Source organism: Hevea brasiliensis, chromosome 8 (genome assembly GCF_030052815.1).
Source record: "Hevea brasiliensis isolate MT/VB/25A 57/8 chromosome 8, ASM3005281v1, whole genome shotgun sequence".
NCBI lineage: Eukaryota > Viridiplantae > Streptophyta > Magnoliopsida > Malpighiales > Euphorbiaceae > Hevea > Hevea brasiliensis.
The window spans coordinates 19,926,194-19,949,628 of record NC_079500.1 but is presented as its reverse complement, the minus strand read 5'-3'; the positions used below and the strand labels follow the sequence as shown (position 1 = coordinate 19,949,628).

General features: G+C 35.2%; 1 pseudogene; it reads right to left on the bottom strand.

The window, feature by feature from the left end:
* Nucleotides 1-362: 362 nt before the first annotated feature.
* LOC110662996 (probable beta-D-xylosidase 5) lies at nt 363-23,199 on the bottom strand (annotated as a pseudogene).
* Between the last annotated feature and the right edge of the window lie 236 nt (nt 23,200-23,435).

The window sequence follows — 23,435 nt, the reverse complement described above, 5'->3', positions numbered from 1 at the left end:
ATTTATATATTAAAATTTAATTAAATTTAATAATTATTTACAAAATATATAAAAATATTAATTATAAAGCTCGATTCAACCTTAAATTCTTAACCATTCGTCTTTACTAGTTTAATGAGCAAATCCAATTTAAAAACATTAGCTAATGTATTAATTTTAAAACTATTATGACATTGCATTTTGAATCTCACTAATTATAAGTCTTCCACTTTAATATAAAAAAAATAATATTTTTTTTCATGAAAATGTGAGACATACACAAAAAAGAGAAATAATTAATATTTTTCAAATATAATATTCGCATGCGTATCAAATATAAGAATATCGCAGTCTATTAAACAATCAAATACAATATAAAAAAATAAAAGAAAAATTAGAATATGATATATATTAATTATTAGCATTTTGCCATGGAAAATATAGTATTTTAGCAATCAAATATACAATTTTCATTAACTTTAAGATTCATTACAATTTTTCCCACATCTTGCAACATTTAAAATTTTAAAATATAAAATACAATTAATAGAAAAAAAAGAAAAAAAAAAAAAAAAGAGCTTTTCATTTTGAGACTTTTATTGCCTGAGATGAGAAAATATTACTTTTCCCATAGTGAGGATTATTATGAGAACTAGTAAGCTTTGGACCACCTGCAGCCGTTGAAGGTGAATTCACCGAGCGTTTTCTCAAGTTGCTTGAATATTGTAGATATTCCAGACCAGACCTTTGCTCCAAAAACTCCATGTTTGGTGGCCGGAACTCCGACCTGGTTCGCCGGTGAGAAGAGCCATTGAACGAGTCCCCACCGCCGACAAACAAATGGTAGCTACGGCTTGAGCCTGCAGAGAAAGACCTGTGGCTGTTGTGGGGCCTTTGTTTCTTCATTGCATGGAGGAGATAAGGAATTAGGCCTTCCATGACTTCTTCTTCTTTTCTGCTCTAGTTGCTGCTGAAACTTTGAAGGTTTAGATGGATGGTATCTGCCAAATTGTGAGCAGCAAAGGTGGTTTTATAGTGGGGTTTGGCCCATGGTAATGGATGAACTTTGGAATTGCAATGGTCAAATGAGACTTTCTTTCGTCAGAAAAATCTTCACCTAATGGCTATTGGCTACTGTTAAGCAGCTGGCCACCACTTGATGTCTATCACCTAGTCATCACGTGCACTAAATTAAATAATACTATAAACATAACATATTTATTGTGATTACATTAATAATTCAATAATTAATCAATTTTTATCAAATGATGTGTCGTTTCTAAAATTAATTAATTATATAAAAAATAATTTAATATTTTATTTTTAATATAATTAATTTCAATTGATTTAAATTTAACATTTTATAATTTTAAAAACTATTTCAGTATCCTAAACCTTGTAGTTGAGAAATTTTGCACAAATGAGTATGACGTGAGCTCCTTTGTCACTTGGGTTGACTACGACTTAATGCAAAAAAACATTGTTCACAACTGTGAGAAAGTTTACATGAAATTATGGTAAAGAAAGAAAAAAAAAATTGTAATTTCTTATGATTTTGACAAATTAACTTGAATTAAAAAATAATTAAGTCGATTCGCAAAGTATTTTTATAAATATAATATTGGTAAATACTTAATGGTTTTTTATTGGAAATTGACTTAAATAATTAATAATAGCGTGTTCTCTAGCATTTGAATAATGGCTTAGCTTAATCCGTGAGTGCGGCTTAGGTATGGTAAAAGTTTTCAAAACTCGATTCGATTCATCTTGAATTCGATTAATTTTTTTTTAACTTTATTCTTATTTCAATTTGAGCAAGACAAAGATGAGAAGACCTTCTCCCTAACTTGAATCCATTCCCTACACAATAATATATTATTATTTTTTGTTAAAAAATAATTTATTTCTATATAATTATATATTTAAATATTATAATTTTAATAAAAAAATGTAAATTTATTGTTAAAATTATACTAATATGCTAAAACAACCAAGGCTTTTACTGTTCTTAAGAACGGTAAGAAGACCATTTTACCACTTATAAATTGATTTTCGTCCACTTGGCACTATCCATATTACCTTTTTTTTATTTATTTTTCTTTAATGGAAAATGTTATTGTATGAAAAATGTGTAGAAAAACTCAGTACACAAGTAATATGAGCCGTTAAATAAGTGGGACCCATGTTAGAATGAGTGGGACACATTCATTCAACTGTTCACATTTCTTGGTGTATTGAATTAGTGCATGGATTTCCACACTTAATAGCATCACTGTTTCAAATAATATATTTATGGGTCAATTCTTCTGCCAATCTTTCTACAGTATTCTTCTAACCCATTCTTCTGTACCATCAAAAACCTCTTTCAAAGCAAATACAACAAAATAACTTAGTAGGTGTATATTTATTTTCTATATCCTTCAAACATAGAAGGATTATTTACTATCGTCATTTAAATTATATCATTTTATATTGAAAAAACATTTGTATTAACTTTAGAAATTGAGGAATAATATTGAAATGATCTTTTACTATTGCATAATTGTTTTGATTTTAAAATTGATTTAAAATCTTAAGAATATAGTAGTTTTATATGTGAGAATAAATTTATAAATTTCAAGGACATAGTAGCAGATAAGAAAAAATATGGGATTCAAGTTCAACTAACTTGAATAATATTACATGCTTGAAATTATAATACAGATAACTAAAATTTGTTGATATTATAGAAGAGTTTTATGTGCCTAAAATGCCTACAAGAACACCTATATCAAGTGAAACCTTATCAAGTTGTTAAATGGTATTTAAGCCCTTATCCTCTTATCTTTATTGGTTGAAGTTACACTTTTGATTTACAATTTTATTTGAAATTACCTTTCAAGAATTATTACAATGGCATATGATGTGCTTTTATCTTCTTACTTTATTTTATTGTAGCCTTTTATCATTAATATTGTATATGATATAAGATTATAACACACTTAATATCATATTTATTCTCAATTGTCTATTAATTTTATTCATTATATTTTTTTAGTAGCACACAACTAGAGGAGAAGAAGCTCAAACTTGCTTGAAAGCGATCTCAACAACCTTGTTCTACGAGATTAGAAAAGAAATATTAGCTTTCTTTTACTAACAAATATAATGGTTGCCTAATTATATATAATATATATATGTCACCTTATTTTGCACAAGTTAGGCAGCATAACATTACTAAATTAATATATATTTATGCATATACTTATATAGGTCATTTTGTTTGTATATAGAAAATGACAATATGTCTGAATTGTTAAAATCTGCATAATAAATAAACCTTAATAAAGCATACATTTTACTAATTTTGTCAATATCATTATATGACATCAATATTTATAAGATGTGTTTGTGTATTTAATTATTAAAAAATATTGGGTAGGAAAATATTGTACCAATTTGTAGCAAGCTGTGGGTAATTGTGCTTGTAATGCCTAAAACTTGTATTTCTAATTATATTTTATTTTTAATAAATAAATTTATATTATATACTAATAAATTAAAATAAAAAATAAAAAATAAAAAGAAAACTCTCGTAGGAGAACCCGCCTCGTCTTGAACTTCTATGGGGCAGGAATGATGTAATGATCCCTACCCCTGACTTGCCCTATTGCCATTCTTAGTGCGGCTCTACCTCCATGCATACTTACCCTTATCCTTTTTATTTGTAGAAGGTTGCTTTATGAGATATTTGATCACTCGCTTGGCTGGGAGTGCAATCATTGTATATACCGTAGATATACTTTGATCACTAATTATGATAGGATTCATATATAACCCACCATAATTAATTATCATAATATAGTAATTATATATACAACAGTTGTCCATGAAAATATTTGCTTATTTACAATTCAATCTCTAGATATTATCATTACTAAAAAATTAGTCTCTACATTTTGAAAACTCAATAAAACGTCATTTCACTATTGTTAACTAAATGGTCCTCCCATCCATTATCTATTCATTTTGCCATTGAAGTAATGGAAAAGATCAATATGTCCTTAAAAAAATTAAAAAAAAAAAAACTGTTTCCCAAATTGTCAAAATTCCTAAAATCTCTTTCCCCATATCTGTGAACCTTCTTGCCTTTTCTTGCATCCATGAATGCAACAGCTTCTCCCCATCTCTTACTTTCCCATATGACTACCAACGCATTCATAGAGATAGCATTTCACATGCTCATTTGCTAAACAATCTCCTTAGCATAATCAAACAATCCAGACATTGTATATCCACACATACCCACAAACCCACAAATTATCTTCTCTCTTATCATTTCTAGTGAAGCACTCCTATGTAACAACCACACATACGCACAACCCTAGCTCACTCGATTTAACTCCATTGACTCAGCCCCACCTAGCTCACCATGATCAAAGGCAAGCTCAAACTTCCTACAAAGCTTGTTGTGTCTTTTCTAACCATCTTGGAAGCTTGGTTGCGGGTGATAGAGTTAGGAACGAAGCAAAGCAAATGTGATAGCAATGGGAGAAGAAAGTAATATTGTATTACTGAAATTACCTCAAGATTACAATAAATCTCTCAATACAGTAATACTCTCATCTCCTCTCTTTTGGACACAGAAGAAACAAATAGAAAGAAAAACCAGGAGACCTCTCCCGAACTAGCTCAAGCTAGCCCCAGCAATGCTGAATCAAATGAGATAAAAAAAAAAAAAAAAAAGAACAACCAGAATGCCCATATCAACTCAGAAGCTCTTATTTATATCTGTACTGCTGCTTTAGGAAGTGTGAGGAGTGCCATATGAGATTCTCTCTAACTGAATAACCTTCAAATTAATCCCTTCCAGCTGTCCTATTCCAAAATCTTCCTTCTTAAAATTCTTTCTGTAGTAGATTCTCAATGGTTTTGGACCTCACCTCACCTTTTTTGGATTAACATTAAGACCCATATCATTGTTCACCCCTTAAAGAATAGCCTTGTCCTCAAGGCTGAAGGAAGGAAACTGGTCGACAACATCAAAATAAGCCATCCATGTTGCTTCTTCAATTGCTTTACCCTTCCATTTGATTAACAATTGAGAAATTGAATTACCATTGATAGTAGAAATTCTATGCTGCAAAACATCTTCAGGTTCAATTAACTCTTCATCCACTTCCAATTCCTTAGGTAATGCTGGAGCCACTTGATGCTGGCCAATGACCCTTTTAAGTTGAGAAACATGAAATACTAGGTGGATTCTTACATGTTCAGGTAATTGCAGTTTGTAAGCAACACTTCCCACTTTCTTGCTAATTGTAAAGGGCCCAAAGTAACAAGCAGTCAGTTTAGAATGAACAGCCTATTTGAGAGTGCTTTGACGATGAGGCCTAAGTTTCAGAAAAACTGAATCTCCGACATTAAAATGGACCTCCCGTCGGTGTTTGGTTGCAGCTTTAACCATCCTCTGTTGTGCTCTAGATAAATTAAAAGCAAGTTGTCTCAAAAGTTCATCTCTTGTAGCCAATTCTTATGCCACAACCTCAGCTTTAGTTTCACCTGGTAAGAACTGGTGAAGAGTAGGTGGTTCTTGTAAAAGAATTAAGAAAATTTGGAATAAGAATTCTGATCTTTATTGCCTCAGAAATCAAAGATATATATAAAAAATTACAGCTAACAAATAGGTTCTTAATCAAGCTAAACTACCAAAATTGTATCAGAATCATACAACAAAAGGTAAGAATAGATATGCACACAAAAATTCCTAAACAAATGCCCTAAATAAATGCAAAATAAGTGGCAGCTTTGTGAAGATATCCGCAGGTTGCTTTGAACTACATACATAATCTGTTCGAATGTTACCATTCAATATCTCATCACAGATAAAATGACAGTCCACTTCAATATGCTTAGTACGTTCATGATAGACAGGATTAGCAGCTATATGCAGAGCTGCCTGACTATCATAATACAAATTCATAGGTTCAATATGCGCCACACTAAAAGAATTCAATAATCCTTTCAACCATTTAAGTTCACAAGTTGTAGTACTCATAGACCGATATTCAGCTCAGCGGATGAGAGAGACACTGTCTATTGCTTTTTAGTCATCCACGAGATAGGGGATTCACCCAAAAGAACAAAATAATCGGTCAAAAACCGTCTCGTCAAAGGACAGCTAGCCCAATCAGAATCACAGTAAGCAGACAATTTGATATCACAATTGGCATGCAGTAGCATACCCTGACCTGGATTTCCTTTTAAATAATGCACAACTCTAACAGCTGCCTCCCAATGAGCTTTCTTCGGTTGTTGCATGAACTGAGCAAGAATATGCACACAATAAGACAGCTCGGGCCGACTAATTATTAGATAAATAAGCTGTCCCACCAGACGCCTATACTGAGCAGGGTCATCCACATCATCACACTCGATAAGGGCCAGCTTGTGATTTTGTTCAAGAGGAGTTTTAGCCGACTTGCAACCCAGTAATCCAACTTTTGAAATTACATCCAATGCATACTTACGTTGACACAAGAAAATACCATTCGAGTTTCTGGCTATTTCAATCCCTAAGAAAAAATTTAGCTTCCCCAAGTCTTTCATATGAAAGCAACGACTCAAATAGTTCTTGAATTTTTGTACAGCGGAAACATCATTGCTGGAGATAATAAGGTCATCCACATAAATAAGCACATTCAATTGAATAGTCCCTGCTCGAAAAGTGAACAAAGAGTAATCTGAATATGATTGCTGAAATCCATAAGCTTTCAGAGATGCAGCTAATTTTGCAAACCAACATCTAGGTGCTTACCGCAAACCATATAGAGATTTCCGGAGTTTACAAACATTCCCTGGTGATTGAGAAGCAAATCCAGGCGGCATCTTCATGTAAATCTCTTCCTGCAAATCACCGTGTAAGAAAGCATTTTGGACATCCATCTGATGGAGTTCCCAATTCTTTGCAGCCGCAATGGCAAGAAAGGTGCGCACAGTAACCATTTTTGCTGTAGGAGCAAAAGTCTCCTGATAATCTTTGCCTTCAACTTGATTATTTCCCAATATCACTAACCGCGCCTTGTATTGTTTAACACTTCCATCAGAATTGTATTTAATTTTATATACCCACTTGCTTCCTATTGCTTTCTTCCTAAATGGCAGATTTTCAACTATCCATGTACCATTATCCTCCAAAGCCTGTATTTTTTTTCTCATAGCCGCTCTCCACCGTTCATCCTTAACTACTTCTGCATAAGAGCTTGGTTCATGTCCTGTAGTAATGGCTGCCAAAAAACATTGGTGTTGTGCAGAGAATTTATCATAACCCACATAATGTGCTATAGAGTAAAGCGCACCTGAGGAATCAGATTGGGAAGGTGAGCATACCGAGGGGCTTGTTTTGATGGCGTTTGTTACATAATCCTTCAAACGAACACTAGGTTGCTTGGCCCTTTGTCCCCTACCTAGTTGCTCTTCAACAACTTCACCTCTATCCACTCCCTCACTGTTTTCATGGATCAATTCTTCCGTTTCAGGATTCACCTCACTTCTTTACCCACACTTTCATCATGCTCCTTTCCCAAGTTGTTCTCTAAACCATCAACTTCATCACCCAACTCCTCAACTCCATTTTTAATGAGCTCATCACCCACTGTTTTCTCATTTGCATATGGAAATTCTGTTTCAGTGAATACCACGTCTCTTGATACAAAGTATTCTTTAGTTTCCAAATTATATAATCTCCATCCCTTCTTTTCAAATGGATACCCAACAAAAACACACCCACGACTTCTACTACCAAATTTATCTTTATCCCGATTCAAATTATGTGCATAGCACAAACAACCGAAAACCCAAACGTGTTTGTAAGAAGGTACTTTCCCAAAGAGCATCTCATATGGGGTTTTAACATTTAATAACATAGATGGAGTCCTATTAATCAAATATCCAGCTACAAGTACACATTCTCCCCAAAATTCTATGGGTAAATTTGCTTGGAAACGCAAGGCTCTTACCAGATTAAGAATATGGCGATGTTTTCTTTCCACTCGGCCATTTTGTTGAGGTGTTCCTACATAGGAAGTCTGATGCAACATCCTTTGTTCATCAAAATATTCTTTCAAGCACATAAATTCACTTCCGTTATCACTTCTGACAATTTTCACATTTTTTTCAAATTTGCGTTTAACCATCACAACAAATTTCTTAAGAACACAAGCTACTTCTTGTTTTTCATTCAGCAAATATATCCAAATAGTATGAGAGTAATCATCAATAATTGTTAAGAAGTAAATTGCTCCACAAGAAGTTGGGACTCTATAAGGTTCCCACAAATCACAATTTATCAATTCAAAACAACCATCAGCTTTATTGTCACTAGAAAAGAAAATATCTCTTGTTTGCTTTGCTCTAAAACAAACTTCACAAGTTTTATTAGTTTTCCTAACTATGCTACCAGCTTCTGGAATTAACTCTACCACCTTATAAGAAGGATGACCCATTCTCTTATGCCAAAGCTTAAAAGACCCCACATCAGCTACCTTGCAAGCATGTACCGATGTCACTCCCTTGAGAAAGTACAGCCCCTCGCGTTGCTCACCCGCTCCAATCAGGTTCCTCGAATTTAGGTCCTGTGTAGCACAAATTTTGTTAGTGAGTTGAATAACTAAATTTGAATCATTAAGTAGTTGTGATACAGAGATCAGATTGCAATTCAAATTTGGCACATAAAGGACTCGTTGCAATTTTAAGTCTCCTCCAAGCAACACAGTTTCTTCTTTCACCGCTAAGGTCTTTTCTCTATTAGGTAACCCGACTGAGCATGGCATAATGTCACACAATTCACTAAAAAATGCCAACGTTCCTGTCATATGATGGGAAGCTCCTGTGTCAATAATCCAAGGAAATATCCTCTGCGTACCTGTCAGCCTCTCATTGCCACCATTCTGACAAGAATTCAACATGCCTAGCAAAGCAGCCCACTACTCTTCATTTAATCCACTAAGACCCTTTCGATCTGAATCTGTCACAATTCCATGCCCACCATCAACACTAGTTGCTCGTGTGGCATTGGCACGAGCAACTCCTCCCTTGCTATGTCCTGCTCCATTGCCACGCTTTTGACCACCTCCTCGTCCAGCAGAAGTTTCACGTGGTCTATTATCCCACCATTCTGGATAACCTATCAGCTAGAAACAACTTTCAGCATCATGTCCCTCTTGGTTGCAATTAGAAAAAAATTGAGGATTTGTCTTTATCCCCCCCCCCCTCCTGCTCCATTGCCACGCTTTTGACCACCTCCTCGTCCAGCAGAAGTTCCACGTGGTTTATTAACCCACCATTCTAGATAACCTATCAGCTAGAAATAACTTTCAGCATCATGTCCCTCTCGGTTGCAATCAGAACAAATTGAGAATTTGTCTTTATCCCCCCCTAAATTTTGACTACTTGCTCGAATTGCAAAACTCATAGGATTACCTCTTTCTTCCTTGGTTTGTGTCATAGTTCGCACCCGCTCTTGCTAAACAACCATAGCATAGGCATGATTCAAATTGGGCAAGGGTTCAGTGCTCAAAATATTAGAGCGCATTGTTTCGTATCCTTCTTCAACCAAGCCCATCAAAAATTGATGAACTCTCTCTTCTTCATGCTTTCTTTCCAATTCAATGGTAAGAGTGCATCTGTAGCCTGCACAGATACACACTGGTATCTGATCATAGTTGTTTATTTCATCCCATAACGTTTTGAGTCTTCCGAAATAGGACACAATCGATTGACCTTCCTGCCTATAATTTGCCAGATCCGATCTCAGTTGCTGCATTCGTGGACCATTCCCAATCGAGAACCTCTGTTTAATATCCTCTCACAGATCCTTTATGTTCTCCATGCTCGAGATGATCGAGCGAAGCATCGGTTCAATGGTGTTAAACACCGAAGAAACCAGCATAGAGTTAACCGTCCGCCAATCTTCGAGTTCCAGTGAGTCATCTGCTGGTTGCTTGACAGATCGATCAATAAAACTATATTTCTTTTTGGCCTGCAATGCAGTCCGCATAGCTTGCGCCCATTCTTCGTAATTCTCGCCTTTCAACTGAACTTGGGTAATCAAGTTACCTGGGTTGTCATTCGAATTCAGTGTGTAAGAACTAGAAGTTTTCTTCCCTGATCCAGAACTCTCATTTTTTTTTCATCAGCCATGGCTCTGATACCATGTAAAAGAACTAAGAAATTTTAGAATAAAAATTCTGATATTTATTGCCCTAGAAATCAAAGATGTATATAAAAAATTACAGCTAATAAATAGGTTCCTAATCAAGCTAAACTACCAAAATTGTATCAGAATCATACAACAAAAGATAAGAACAGATATGCACACAAAAATTCCTAAATAAATGCAAAATAAGTGGCAGCTAATAGCTGCCTTTCCAATAGTTCTCTTCCATAAACAGCCTGGAAAGGAGTCATTCTTGCAGCGGTGTGAAAGCTTGTGTTATACCAATATTCGGCCCATGCAATCCACTTATTCCAATGTTTAGGTTGCTCAGAAGTAAAGCAACGAAGATAACTCTCAAGTCCCCTATTTAAAACCTCAGTCTGACCATTGGTTTTCGGATGATAAGCAGTGCTCATCCGCAATTGTGTGCCTTGCAAATGGAACACTTCAGACCATAAATGACTTAGAAAAATTGGATCACGATCACTAACAATAGACTGTGGCATCCCATGGAGTCGGACTATTTCCTTGGCAAATAAATCAGCAACACCTTTAGCAGTATAAGGATGGCGAAGGCATAAAAAATGTGCATATTTAGACAGACGATCAACAACCAACAGAATAGCATCAAATCCATTTGAGTGAGGGAGCCCCATAATAAAATCTAAGGAAATATCCTCCCATACTCTAGTTGGAATTGGGAGTGGTTGAAGAAGTCCCGCAGGAGATGAAGCTTCGTACTTATGTTTTTGGCATGTCAAACATTCAGCTACAAAATTCTTGACAGATTTCAGCATTCTAGGCTAGTAGAGATTTGAAGCCACCCTCTTATATGTACGAAATGCTCCCGAATGTCCCCCTAAGGAAGAGGAATGAAATTCAGTTAATAATTTAGAAATCCAAGGAGAATTTTGCGGAATAACCAATTTGCCTTTGTAAAATAGCATATTTTGGACCAACGAATAATGAGGATGTGAGGATAAATTGGCTTGCAAGTCATGAACAATTTTTTTAAAGATGAGAGTCATTGTTAATCTCCCTCTCAATTTGATCCCAGTCCATCCATTGAGGCAAACTAATAACCTGCAATTCTTGCTCTTTTTCCCTCCTGGATAAAGCATCTACAGCTGCATTTGAAGATCCAGGCTTGTAAATAATCTTAAAATCATACCCCAGCAGCTTAGCTCCCCATTTTTGCTGGGCAAGGGTTGTGATATGCTGCTCTAAGAGATGTCGTAAACTACTTTGGTCAGTGTAAACAAAAAATTTCCTTCCCAAGAAATAAGGCCTCTAATGTTGTACTGCTAACAAAAGAGCCATCATTTCTCGCTCATAAGTGGACTTAGACGCAGTTCTAGATGACAGGGCCTTGCTGAAATAAGCAATTGGATGACACTCTTGCATAAGAACAGCCCCCAAATCAGTACCCGGAGCGTCACATTCCACAATAAATTCCTTAGAAAAATCTGGAGTTGCTAAGACTAGAGAAGTTGCTAAAGCCTACTTTAAATTAAGAAAAGCTTGTTGTGCCCCTGGATTCCAATCCAACTGACCATGATGCTCCTTTTTCAGTAACTGGGTCAAGGGTCTAGCAATAATTCCATACCTTTGAATGAAGCGTCGGTAATATCCAGTTAATCCAAGGAAGCCCCGAATAGCTTTCAAGGACTTAGGTTGAGGCCAATTAAGGACACTTGCAACCTTAGAGGGATCCATGGCTACTCCTTGAGCAGATACAATATGTCTAAGATACTCCACCATCTTCTTTCCAAAGGAGCTCTTTTTTTTTTTTATTAACCCGAAAGTGATTTTGCAGCAACAATTGTAACACCACCCGTAGATGATTCATATGATCTTCCCAAGAGCGGCTATAAACTAGTATATCATCAAAAAATACCAATACAAATCGTCGAAGATACGGCCTAAATAAATCATTCATGGTAGATTGGAATGTCGCCGGTGCATTCGTCAAACCAAAAGGCATGACAAGAAACTCATAATGGCCTGAATGAGTTCAAAATGCTGTTTTAGGTATATCTTTGTCAGCCACTCTAATTTGATGATACCCAGATTTAAGATCAAGTTTTGAAAAATATGTTGCCCCATTCAATTCATCTAACATCTCATTGATGATCGGGATCGGGTATTTATCTGGAATTGTGGCTTTATTAAGAGCTCTGTAGTCCACGGAAAACCTCCAGCTACCATCTTTTTTTTTTAACTAGCAGAATCGGACTTAAAAACGGACTTGAGCTTGGCCGTATAATTCCAGTGGCTAACATTTCGGCCACCAATTTCTCTATTTCATCTTTTTGATAATTTTCGTAGCGATAGGGTTTAACATTAATTGCTGAAGTACCCTGTACCAAAGGAATAACATGATCGGTGATTCTTCGGGGAGGCAGAGCAGCTAAATCACCAAAGATAGATTGAAATTCCTGCAGCAAGGTAGATAACTCATATTGCTGTGATAGAGTTATCTCAGCATCAAAGTTATAAGAATGCTCAAGACTTGATAATTCCAATAGCAACATAGAGAATTCCACATCTATTAATTTCGACAATTGAAAGATAGAGATTTCCATCCTGGTATACGAAGGATTACCCGACAGAAGAATTTGTTGTCCTTTTTGAAAAATTTTCATCTGCATAGTTGCCCAGTAATTTCAAACCTCACCTAACTTTGCTAACCAAGCAACTCCAAATATTAAATCAACACCACCGAGAGGAAACAAGTAGCAATCAACATATATTTCCAAGTTTCCCAAGTTAATTTTAACATCATGTCAGACTCCCATTGACTAGACCCTGTGACCATCACCCAAACAAACACCAAAAATAGGAGTATCAGCAATAGTTAAATTCAATTGAGAAGCAATTGTACCAGAGATAAAATTGTGACTAGCGCCACTATCTATCATCACAGTCAACGCCCTTCCTTGAATCCAGCCTTGTAATTTCAATGTTTTAGGAGAAGAGATGCCTCCTACTAAATAAAAGGGTAATTCCATGCGATTGAAGTGGGCTTCATCAGTTATCATCACATTTGGAGTTTCAGATTCCACTAATCCCAATTCTTGTTCCAACTCTATAGGAATTTGCTCATCATGTCCAACAATTAAAGCTCTCAGGGTTTTGTTAGGGCACTCATGCATGGGATGAAATGGCTGTTTACATTTATAACAAAGACCTTTAGCTCTCAAATCTAGGAACTCCTAATGTGTATATTACCGGGTGCCTCTGTTTCTATGAAACGATGGTTGATGAGGGCAAGCTGCTGGTGGGGAAGATGTATTTTGTAGGAGTTTAGGTGGTCCTGGAAAAGCTTTATCTAGTGGCTTATTATTTGGATATTCCAGAAGTTTTGTTGAAGGGGAAGGAAGCATGGGTTTGGACCAAGTGGAAGTGCCCTTTACATAACGACCCATATCATTCCTTGGTCCAGGCCCAATAACTGAACCCCATCTCTAGCTAGAGTCTCCACCATGTTTCAGCGATAGCTTTGAAGTAAGGAATTGAATATCCAATTCAATTTTGCGAGCTAAATTCATTGTGTGAAAAAGATCAATAGAGTCTTGAGAACGAATACGCGTACGAATTTCCTCCCGCAAACCACTTAAAAAGAAACCCAAATACTGTTGGTCCGTCAATCCTTCCACCTGAGATGCAAGAGCAACAAAAACATCAATGTATTCATCAACAAACTTTTCTTGATAAATAGTGGCTAACCGTTCATAAGGATTGGCTCTCATATCCCCTCCATATCTCTACAATAATTCCAAGGTTAGTTGAGACCATGAAATATTAGGAGTGTGCTGGCATAACCAACGCATCCAATGAAGAGCAGGTCCTTCCATACAGATCAGAGCTAGTTGAACTTTCATCTCATCAGTAGTTTTGTTAATTGAAAAATATTGTTCTGCTCTTGCTAACCATCCCACAGGGTACACTCCGTCAAAATTTGGCAACTCAATTTTTTTAATAGCCATAGGGAATTCCTCAACCACAAGTGCATTAGCAGTTGGTGGAATGGTTTGAAACGTGCTCCCTGGAGTTGCTTGGGAGGAAGAGTCCCCCTCCAGGAATGTTGATTTCCCTCGAGCTAAGGAGGCAATCATACTTTCTAATTTGTTAAAACGTTGCTCTTGCTCTTGCTGAAAAGAGGTCATGCGTTGCTCCTATTCTAGACGCATTGCTGCCATAAACTGTTCTAGATTGGACATCAAGTTCCTCTTTACCTGATCGACATGCTCTTCCATTCGTGTTTTAGTCATGGGATTCACAGATCCGACAGGTCGGACCAAATTGATAGAGTTAGGAACGAAGCAAAGCAAATGTGATAGCAATGGGAGTAGAAATTAATATTGTATTACTGAAATTATCTCAAGATTACAATAAATCTCTCAATACAGTAATACTCTCATCTCCTCTCTTTTGGACACAGAAGAAACAAATAGAAAAGAAAAACCAGGAGACCTCTCCCGAACTAGCTCAAGCTTGCCCCAGCAATGCTGAATCAAATGAGATAAAAGAAACCAGAATGCCCATATCAACTTAGAAACTCTTATTTATATATGTACTGCTGCTTTAGGAAGTGTGAGGAGTGCTATCCGAGATTCCCTCTAACTGAATAACCTTCAAATTAATCCCTTCTAGCTGTCCTATTCTAGAATCTTCCTTCTTCTTAAAATTCTTTCTGTAGTAGACTCTCAATGGTTTTGGACCTCATCTCACCTTCTCTGGATTAACATTAAGACCCATATCAGCGGGTCTCGATCATAAGGAAGATGAAATGGAAGGTACAACCTCTGTTTTTGAGTTTGGAGAGGAGCTCAAGTTTATTCATCCCAATGGGACCGAGTTGGGTAAGGAAAGTGACTATCAATTCTTGTGTGAATTCAATGATAATGATTTTGGCATTAATAAGAAAATGATGGATAAAGAGAATGTTGGTTGAAGAGATATTTTTGGGTTGGAAGCAATGAATGTTATTTTATGTAAAGGTTATGAGAGAATTGAGAGGCTAGAGACATACAAGCAATGCCAGATTCGTGCTTCAAGGGTTGGGTTTAGGCAGCTTCCTTTGAACTTGATTTTCTTTAGGTGAGGAAGATTGAGGAAGGACCTGGGTGTCTCGAGTAAGTCTCCTGTGGTTGTGGGGTGCTGGATGAGAGAGCAGCTTAAACTGGGTGAGGGGCTGAGAATGAAATTAGGTTTTGGCATATGGTATGTGAAAGTGAATTGAAGAAGGGTAATCTTGGGTTTTAGAATTTTCTCTCTTTTGATTAATTTTTTAACGGTAAATCTTGTTGAAAATGGATGGAAGGACCATTCAGTTAATAGTGGCAAAACTTAAGGATGTTTTAATGAGTTTTTAAAAAAAATATAAAGATTGATTTGTAAATAATGGTAATATGTAAGAACTAAATTGTAAATACCCTTTTACTTTTTAGGAAAATACTTAATTTAAAATTTGATTTATTTTTCCCTTTTAGCTGCTAGTGAATAGGCATTAGAGATGAGAATGAATATTTTTTAGTACTTTAACTTGATTAACTCCTTTGCGTGTTATTTGAAATAGATTCGAATTAAAAAAAAAATACTCAGTCAAATTTGAATTTTATATATTAAAAATTGATTCTTTGAGCCTGTCTATGTATAATTAATTAAATATAAAATATTTTTTATAATAATATTGTTAAATTTATATATTATATTTTAAATAGATAGAATTTAATTATTTTATAAAATTATTAAACTTTTAACCAAAATTGACAAGCATTTAATTAATTAAGTTTTTTTAACCAGTTAATTAATTAGGTTAAACAATTGCATTATCTTAAAAAAATTATTCATATAACTCTGTTATATATATATATATATATATATATATATATATATATATATATATATATATATATATATATATATATTTCAAAAGATATAGTTGAAATCATTAATTAAAAACAGGCCACAAGTTCTAAATACAAAGCAGGCCCATGGCCACCAAACAAACAAGGAAAACTGGCTAAAGATTCAATATCTGCCTTAAAAAACCAACCCAAGACAATAGAAAACACTACTGAAATGGATCTTGACATGCCACATTGGAACCCATCATAGAAGAACTCGGTGAGAAGCGCAACAATGCCATCTCGAGCTGGCAAATACTGGTACGAGAGCAAGGAATTAATTGAAGCACTGCAAGGGAATCCTATACAGCTAATATCCCTGAAAGGGAGGTCCCCCAGAAGACAGTAACCCAAGGGCATCCGACAACAAGCTAGAAACCCAAAGAACAAGAGAAGCACCGCCATGGAAACAACTATCATCAGAAAAAACTACTTCGGTACTAAAGATGGAGAAGGAAGTAGAGCTCTTCATCTTGGTTCGACGAGCACCATTGGCGTCAGTAGAGACCATAAGATGCCATCATTCTCTAAATTCCTCACAGAGAATGCCAGCATCCTGAAACAGACCCACGCAGTCCAGCATCACAACCCTCTAGACATCTCTTGGAAACTCACCGGCATGAAAAGATTCCAACTAACAAACACAGCAAACTAAAACCCTTGGAACACAAGCAGCCACAAACCATCCCTCTTCTTGTATCTGCCAGCTGCACTCCCAAAAACAAAACACTATCTACAATCCCACCTGAAGTGGAGAGGGAACTCACAGATCTGGCAAGAGGAAGGACGGTCTTCATCTATTCAGCGGACCGCCTACTGTGCGGCCAAAGTATTCAACTTCGTTATGTAATGAGAGTCAAGCATGGATTGACAATAAAAGAGGGCCCACTTTAGAACTTAGCCCAATATCACTTTAAGTTTTAGCCTTTTAGATTCTTTGGTAGTTTCCATCCAAGGCCAGAGGAATGCATGAGATCACCTACATAACCATACACTCATTCATTATTAAGTATATTAAGTTGCTTGTTTAATGAATTAATGATTTTTTTTTTTAATTTTAAATTGTTAAGGTACTGTTGATTATGAAAAGAAAAATGAACCTATCATATTACAATATTTTCAAATTTTTTCAGATAATCAAATAGAATTTAACATTAATTGTTTTTCAATTTATTAAAATTAAAAAAATTCAAATTTGAAAACATTATAAAAATTATAACAAATATGAAACATGGAATAGCATTTCAAAATTAATTTTATTTTTAATATTAAACCAACCACTCATGAAGTTAATTTCTTTTTAATTCATTTAGCCACTAGAAAAGCCTTATATAAAGGACATTTCTAAAGCAATTACCTAAGGCTATATTTAGTATAGCATTATTAAAGTTATAATGTGTTTGTGATTTCATTCCATATTTGTTACGTTATTTAATAACACAAAAAAATTTGACATTATAAAATGATAATTATGTAACGTAATTAATTATACTTAAAGTAAGGTAATGGTTATTACATACAAGAATAGATATAATCATAATTACTTGTATTGTTTTTTTATTTATTATTAATACTAACACAGCCACCATTATTCGGCCACCACTGATACTATCACCGCTACTACTTTGTCATCATCGCCACTATGTTACCTTGCCACTACCACCACCATCTAATTACCATCGTCTCCACCACCACTACCTCTCAACTACTAATCATTACAACTATTACCACTTTTTATTAACATTATAAATAAATTAAATATTAAAATAAAAATTATCATTACATTTCACTACTTATATTTTTTATTTTGCAACCAAACAATTATATTACAATATTGATTGTATTATATAATTGATTACATTATATTATATTACGCTCTACCAAATATATTCTAAAATCTTATTTTTTTACAAGAACTACAGTGAGGATAAGAAAAAAAAAAGCACATTGAAAGGATCAAGAATTGAACAAACAGATCTATATATCTATTATCTCAAGGAATAATAGCTAATTCTATGCTCTAAAGCAAAGCAGATTAAAGGTCAAGAAATGGCCTGAAGAAATTAATTTCAGGCAGAGAAATTGCATGTTATCTTCTCCACAGTTACATTTCCAGGCTTGGGACTAGCACATGTCCACAGATACAGGCATGCAGGAGTTGCATTGGTTGCATTTTGAATGGTATTTAGCAGGAAATGAACCTTTCATTGACTTTCCTTGACAACCTCTTCCTTTAGATAGGTTCAGCAGGTCTCTTGCCATTAGCTCACCATCCATCTGGAAAAATTAAAATGGGGAAAAAAAAATACATATATTATAGGAATTGCAGTAATTAACTTACTGGTGCAGGTGATGGCGAAGGAGCTAGAGCACGTGATTGCACGGTGGAAGATTTGCATCATACTCAATCATCTCTGGACAGATACAGATTGGGGCACATGATATATGCTGATCATCAGTCTAGGGAGTCTAAGCTAAGGTCATAACCAGTGGCGAAAATAGGATTTGAGATGAAGAGGCAATCTCTCAGAAAAAACATATTTTTTATATGTATTATTTGTTTAAACTTCAAAATCAAAATCCTACACGTAATAGGATTTGAGTTTTCGTACTTTGTGATTTTGACCAAGAGTAAGGGAGGCAGTTGCCCCCTTCTATTACATGTAGCTTGGCCACTGGTCATAACCCTATCGTTTCAAGGCCTTTCTGCAACTGATGCGTAATATTTAGATCTATAACAAATGGTTGAGACTTGAGTGCATGTATCGTATTGCATTACATTAAAATGTTTATTTTCCAATTTTTATCTCTTTTAAAAAAAATTCAATATCTATTAATTAGTTTTGATTCAATATAATCATGAGCATAAATTTATATTTGTGACATAGTCCATACAATTTGAATTTTGATTCGATATAATTAAGCTATTAAATAATTAAAATAATTACAATTAATTAATGTGAGATTATTGCAATAAAATTTATCAAAGTGTAAGATAATCCTCCTGCTTACCCTTTTGCTGGACCAATTATGTGCCTTGCTTTAACAAGAGTTGTACCATGAGGTAGATCAAAATGAAGGGCATTTTGATTTTTTTTTTTTTTTAACAACTTGAAGAATTGTCTAATTGATGTGTGTATATTAATTTAGTTCTATGGTTCTTGGAAAAAGAAGGACAAGTAGTTGAGAACATTTTGATCTGCGTTTCTCAAGGTAAATTTTTCAAGCACGGCTGAGATGGGTTCTCATACCTTGCAACGGTCTAAACTATGATAACATAATTAAAATGAACTTCCAATACTATGCTTTTTTCTCTCTTTATGTAGAATTCTCACTGCACTAGCACTCCTTCAGATAGCTAGACAGTAATTACACACAGTTCCTTACTGTCTAGCTATCTGAGGGAGTGCTAGCTGCTGCTACATTACATAGAAATTCTGCTTCATTCAGTTCCGTTTTGAGTCAGACTAATATCAAGATGGTGTCTCACTTGGCTTTCGCTGGAAGACCCAATTATCAATGTGTGCCGCCCTGTCACCAGTTTCCTTTTCCCTTCAATATCCACCAGACTAAGGGGGTGTTTGGTTTAACTGTTGAGTGCAGCTGATAGCTGATAGACACCCAAATAAGTAAATTATAGCGTTTGGCAAGCTTAAAAAAATAGAGCTGATAGCTGATGGGCAACTGATATGATACCCATCAGCTTATATCAGCTCTATTTTTAGAGCTGTTTCTCGTCAGCTGATAGCTGATTTGGTTTTATTTTTTATTTTGACCATATTATCTTTTTTATCTAACTTGAAAATTAATATTATTAATATTTTTATTTTTTCATTTGTAATTTTAACATTTTAATTAATGTATTTTAATTTTGATAAAATATTTTTTATTAATAACATAAAATATAAAATATTTATTTATATCTAAAAACTTAAAATTAATTATAAATTTTTCTATTAACAATAATAATTATTTTATTATTTTATTTATATTTTTAAAATTATTTAATTATTTTAAAAAACAAATATTTTCTTATTTCAATAATAAAATAAATGATATAATATAAAAGATTAATAATTATATATTTATTTAAATAATATAATATATTAATTTAATAATTATATATTTAATTTAATAATAAAATAAATAATATAATGTAATAAATTTATAATTTTATATTTATTTAAATAATAAAATAAATTATATGATATATACCCTTATTAGTCATTTCACATATCAACAGCAACAGCTAAATATAATTTTACCAAACACTTAACATAAAACAGCTATCATCAGCTATCAGTTATCAGCTATCAGCTAACAGTAACAGCTATCAGCTAACAGCTATCGGCTATATTCAACAGTTAAACCAAACAGGCCATAAGTCTCTTGCAAATATCCAGTGTCATTGTTACATTCTGAGTTCCCCTCTCTCAACTTCCACCCTGCTGAAACCAACCAAGTCGACATTTGGTGCGCCACTCACCTCTGTGGTGTTTGGTGGCTTCCAAAACACTAGAACCACATGGCCTCCACTCCTCGGCCCATTGTTTCTCACTCCAATTACAAGAACTAGTACCAAATTTGTGCAGTTCAGGGTTGCAGCATCGATGGCTTGATTATTGGCATAAGGGTATTTCTTTGTGGAGGCATCAGTTGAGAGAGTGCCATGTGGGTCGAATTTTGAATTTGTTTGGACTGGTAGAGTAGATCGAGCAGAAACTATAAACTTGGAGAAGGTAGAATAGCTTTGTCTATGACCAAACTCGTAAATAGTTTCCCTGTGTAAAACCTGTAGGTTCTTCCAGGAAAGTCTCCACTGGCATTAGCTCGCATATTCATGTTTGTCATTGGCACTTGATCCACATACGCTTGAGGGTACCAAGTAAAAGGAGACCTTCCAGCTGAAAACCAAAACAAATTACTCTCAATTAATAAAACTAAACTCAACTAAGCTTTAATCTCAATCTAATTACGGTATGAATCAAATTGTTGAATTACTTGGCATCAAAACTGCAAGAGAGGTGTTATTACCTGGATTGTAGTCTTCTAATATGACTTGGGCAATGGCATCTCCTCCAGCTTGCCCAGGATAGCCAACCCACAAAATCCCTCCAATCTTGCTCTTATTCCTGGCAAAGGAAACATCAATTGGACTAGCAGACATAACAACAAGAATCACTGTTCCATTTGTTGCATTAGCAACATCCAATACAAGTTTCTCCTGATAACCTGGTAATATCAAGTTCTCTCTATCCAATTCCTCTTTCTCAATTGACTGATCAAGCCCTAAAACCACCACTACTACATCAGCTGTTGATCCAACCTTAGTTGCCGCCTTGAAATGTGTCTCATTAGTGCAGCTAACTGAACACCCAGCCTCATAGGCAGCTGTTGGGACATATTTTTGCAGCCCTTGCAAAGGGGTGATGTATTGGCAGGGTACACCAGCATAGTTGCCTATCATAGTTTCAGTAACATTACCATTTGGTCCTATAACAGCTAAGCTCTTGGTGGTGCTTTTAGACAAAGGAAGAACTCCATTGTTGTCTAACAACACTATTCCTTGCCTTGCAGCATCAAGTGCCAGCATTTGATGTTCACCGCTGCATACATCAGACGGTCCAAGATTCCCAAATTGGAGCAATTTTGGATCCCCATCAAAGAAACCAAGCCTCATCAGGACTATGAAGTTGTAGATTAAGGCCTGGTCTACAACAGATTCTTCTACTTTATTCAATTTCACTGCAGTTTCAGTATACTTCCCTAAAAATCCCCACAGTTCATGTTTAAGCCTGCATATATATAAAATGATCATGTAACAAATGAAAAACTAAAATCTTTCTATCTTCTTTATTTTTGGGTATTTTGTAATACCTGCTTTTAGAGCAAGGGCAACTGCATCTTCAGGAGTAGCTGTATAGTTGATTCTGTTATAATAAACCTCAATGGAATCACAGTCAGATACAATATATCTGTCCAAATTTATTTTTAGAAAAATCATAGTTAGCCAGGAAAAAGGTGAAGTGTCAGAGGCATTTAAACAAGAAAAGAGAACAGAGACATTTCCATGTCCATTTTCTTCCCATCATGCCAAATAATTAAACATGAAACGGAGTAAAAGTAGAGCTAACCCATCAAGATTCCATTGATCTCTAATAGCTCCTTTGAGCAAGTCTGCATTAGCACAAGTAGAACCCCATTCACCCTGTTATATGAACACATCAGCTACTGACATGTGCTTCTTCTACACAACTCCTAAATGGAGGCTGATATGTGTCCTCCAGGTCTTGTTTCGTCACCTGCCAAAATCCAAATAACATCATAAACTTTTTCTAATGATAGTAAAACACTATTTTATCTAACAAATTTATAAAAAAGACTCATTCAGTAGAAAAATCAAATAGAGTCTTTAAGGTATTTAGATGGCTTTCAATTTATACCTTAGCATCAAAGTGAAATCGGTCAACATTTTTCCATTTGTCCAGATCATAAGCAGTGTAATGCTTGCAACTTGAGACTTTAAGCTTACCACCTGTGTTAAACTTCCCTTCTTACCCAACTTCTTGCAAGCCCCTAACATAATTCACTGCATATGTTAGACACCACCAATGGATCCTCGCCTGGCATCTCTTAGCCACGACCCCGTCTGGGATCCCGGAATACATTAACATTCGGACTCCAAAATGTCAACCCTACTAAACCCACATTATGCATGGCTCGAGCCTCAGTTGATACCACCTGCCCCATCTTCAACCACAGCGTCTCATTGAAACTAGGAGAAGACAAAATCACTGCTGGAAAGCTAGTGGCACCACCAGGCATAGTGGTATTAAAATGTACTCCATAGCCAAGAGTTGACAACCCATGAAGTGCCTCCGACCACCATTCATAGGCAGGAATTCCAGCTGCATGATTTACTAGTTGTTGCACCTTCTCTTGAAGAGTTAGACGTGAAATGAGATCCTTAGCTCGATCCGCATAGGAAAGTGATAAATTACAGAAGGGATATTGACTTGTTTCAGGACTTATCTTGTGATATGCAAAATTGTTCTGTGGTTTAGTTCGGAGTATTAGGAGAAATGAAAGAAGAAATGTTAAGAGAAGTTTCATGGATTTCTTGATTGTTTGGAGATTTTAGCCACAAAACAAGCGTTAGTGGATTGGGAACGTGCTCTTCAAAATGTTTCTGATCAGGGCAGTATGGGAGCTGATCGCAGAGTTGATTTATAGTGGTCTAAGCCTCCAGCTGGTTTCCTTAAATGCATCGATGATGGAGCAGTGAATATTGAGTTTGGCTGTGTTGGGTTTGGGGTGGTGCTTCGGGATTTCATGGGTTGCTTTGCGTC